This window comes from Prosopis cineraria, unplaced genomic scaffold, assembly GCF_029017545.1.
Source record: "Prosopis cineraria cultivar Desert tree isolate PC_DT_omini unplaced genomic scaffold, ASM2901754v1 PC7, whole genome shotgun sequence".
NCBI lineage: Eukaryota > Viridiplantae > Streptophyta > Magnoliopsida > Fabales > Fabaceae > Prosopis > Prosopis cineraria.
In genome coordinates, this window is record NW_026555338.1 from 10,282,140 (window position 1) to 10,285,373 (window position 3,234).

The 3,234-nt window shown below is 34.6% G+C and overlaps 1 non-coding gene across 1 annotated transcript; it reads left to right on the forward strand.

Moving 5' to 3' along the window:
• The first annotated feature begins 1,014 nt into the window (after positions 1 to 1,014).
• LOC129316915 (small nucleolar RNA R71) lies at positions 1,015 to 1,121 on the forward strand. The gene has a single exon (XR_008594841.1). It is a non-coding gene; the product is annotated as a small nucleolar RNA R71 (small nucleolar RNA).
• Positions 1,122 to 3,234: the final 2,113 nt, after the last annotated feature.

Sequence of the window (3,234 nt, forward strand, 5' to 3'; positions counted from 1 at the left end):
CATCAATTGAAGAATTTAAAGAGGGGCTTCTCGGCCTTCCCTTGTCTTTTGTCTTCTTGTACTCTTTCTCCCAACTCTTCCACTCCTCAATGTGATAGCATTAAGATTAGCTTTAGGATTAGCAATGGTATTGGATGGTAATGTAGAGGCTTGAGCATTGGCTGCACTTAATTGGTTAGCAAGCATATTCATTTGAGAAGTAAGGGCATCAATTTTAGAGTTCATGTTCTCACACTTGTTACCCATACTCTTTACCTTATTCCTAAGCCATCATACATGTTTTTATACAGGAGTTCATTTCAATCAACTGCTTACGTAACACATTCACATCATTAGAGAGTTCGAATTAGAAGAACTGTCAATTGGAATAAGCCTCCTATCACTATAAGAATTAGATAAAGGTGCAAGAGAATTACCACTTGGAGTGTAGCTTTGAGAAGAGCTACCTTGAGACAAATGAGGTGGAGGGTCACAGCCAAAGGTGTTTTGATAGGATCCTCTTTGTTGATTGTCTTGTAAAGCACATTTGGATTTGAATAGGAGAAATTAGGATGGTCTCTCCATGAAGGGTTGTAAGTATTAGAATAAGCTCCTTGCCCTTGCCTCCCACCATAGGATTGTTTTCCATTGTAGATAGCATTTACTTGTTCAAACTTATAGGACAATTGCTTTCTACATGTATAGGTGAGTCACAAAAAGTACAAGAATAAGGGACAAGTGCTTGAGAAGTACTTACATTTGCTCACTTGAGATATTTGTGGAGCCAACATTCTCCCAATCTTGGCAGCTAGTAAGTCCACATATGAATCATTAAGAACTGAGGAACCTACCATATTCACATTTCTCTTTTCCCTTGTAGAGTATTGAGCACCACTTGAAGCCATCTTGTCATTAGTTCCCAAGCCTTTAAGGAAATGAGGTCAATCAATCAGCATCCACCACTAGCGGCATCAATATTAACTTTGTCTCTTGGAATCAAGCCCTTATAGAAATATTGGACTAATTCTCACTAGAAATTGATGGTGTGGTCATTTAGCCAAAAGGCCTTGGAATCTAGTCCAATACTCATAGAGACTCTCATCCTCTCCTTGTGGGACCCCATAGATTTACTTCCTCAAATTAGTGACCTTGGAATTTGGAAAGAATTTATCTAAGAAGTTCTTCTAGCTCGGCCCATGTGCTCACTTTCACATAAGAAGGGTAGTTGAAATACCACTCCTTTACTAAACCTTCAAGAGAAAATACAAAGCCTTAGCTTGAACATCATCAACATTTACATGCATAGGCTTCATAGTATCACAACCAATAGGAAAGTATGCAAAAACCTATGGCAATCCTCTCCTGGTAACCTATGAAATTTAGGCAATGCATTAATCAAAGAGGATTTAATTTCAAATTGAACATTAGTAGGAGGAACATATAAGCCATAAGGATTATCATGCCAATTAGGTTGAGTTAATTGCCTAATGCTCCTCTCCTCTCTAGGGGTTGCAAGCCTTCAAATTCATTATTAACATGGCCATCATCATGCAAATTCTCATTCCCATTCCCCATGGCCCTCATTATGCACATGCCCATGTCCTAAGATACCTTCCATTGTTGAATTGCAAACCAAATGGGAATCAAGAATAGGTTGTATGATCTTCTCATCTAGAAATAGTTCTTTCAATTTCTGGATCTAATTCAACAAAGAGGTATGTTTTCTTTCTTCGGGTCATGCACTAATCAAACTCAAAAAAAAAAAATTAAGAACAATGAACAAGCTAAACTAAAATACAAATTAACAAGAAACAATTCAAAACACACACAAGCAAGAGAAATAATTTTTTTTATTTTTTTCTAATAAAAATCAATAGAAACAAAATGAAAAAAAATAAAAAAACAAACAAGTAGAAAGAGAGTTAGAAATGCTCAATCAAGAAGCTTTGGCAATTCTACAATCGCACAGTAGGCTCTTTGGAGACAGTGAATTTTGAATTTTCTAGCAGCCAATTCACATGATAAATTCCCCTGAAATTTTGTGAGAAACATGAAGAGATATAAAGAAAAATTATATAAAAATTTCATATTAAAAATCCTTTCCAATCGTTCCCAGAAATTTTCACAAGTTGGTCCACAGGTCTGGAGAAATAGGATTTCGTCAGAAGACCTTCAGAGCTTCTAACAAACTTTCAAATAGGAAATGGAAAATTGAAGAAAATCCTAAACACAGAGAAACAAAGATAAGACAGTGATAAGAAAAATGAAACTAGAATCAATCAATTTGAACGCACAGAGAAGGAGATATCAAAACTCAAAGTTGAAACAGGTGTTTTAGGAGTCCTCTGTAAAGGCTCTCTAAACCTTGTTAAATTGTAAAATTTTCACAGGACACATCCCCACGTCCAAAATTGACCAAACCAATTTTAAAATGAAGCTAACATATAGACCTTTCAATGAAATAATTTCAAGTTTAAATTTCCTCAGATTCGTTCCCAGTTAATTTTTCAATTTCAAGTAGAGACACTAGAAACAGAGTATCATCAACTCTACACAAACCAACAAAATTGCACTAATTTTTTTTTCTTTTTTTTCCCTAAAACAGAACAAAAACACTCAAAACACAAAAAAAAAATAAACAAAACACAAAACATAAATTTTTATAATTTTTCAAAAAATTTTTCCAGAAACACTCAAAATACATTAAGACTCACAACCTTAGAATTAAATTTAAAACCATTCCCCGGCAACGGCGCAAAATTTTGATAGGAAATTAGTCGCTTATCCTCAAAATTATACTAAAGCTAACCCTAATGCAATATAGGGCCAACCTAGGTCATCTCCCAAGAATGGTTTTAAATCTAATTGAAAGTTATCTAGTGAAATAAATCAAACCAAATTTTGTAGGAATTTAGTTACCTAGCTAATTATCTAAACTAATTACCTAATGTGCAAATAATTAAAATGCTAGTGAAAGTGAGTGAAATGAACTTCCCTTTTCATAATAATGGAACCGTAGAGATTAGTTGATTTGGATTCATTATCTTCTCATGATAGGCTAAGTTTAGCTTCCCTTTCCTCTTGACTAAAGCTGTCATGACTTAAGAAAATTATCCAAAGCCAATTAACCTAATTAGCTAACCTCCCTAGGTCTTAGATTAAAGTCCCTAGTTCAATTAACTAATTGGTGAAGACATTAGCCAAGTGATTCTCAAAATCCTCTCTCAACAGCTATGGTCAACACATAAATTGAGC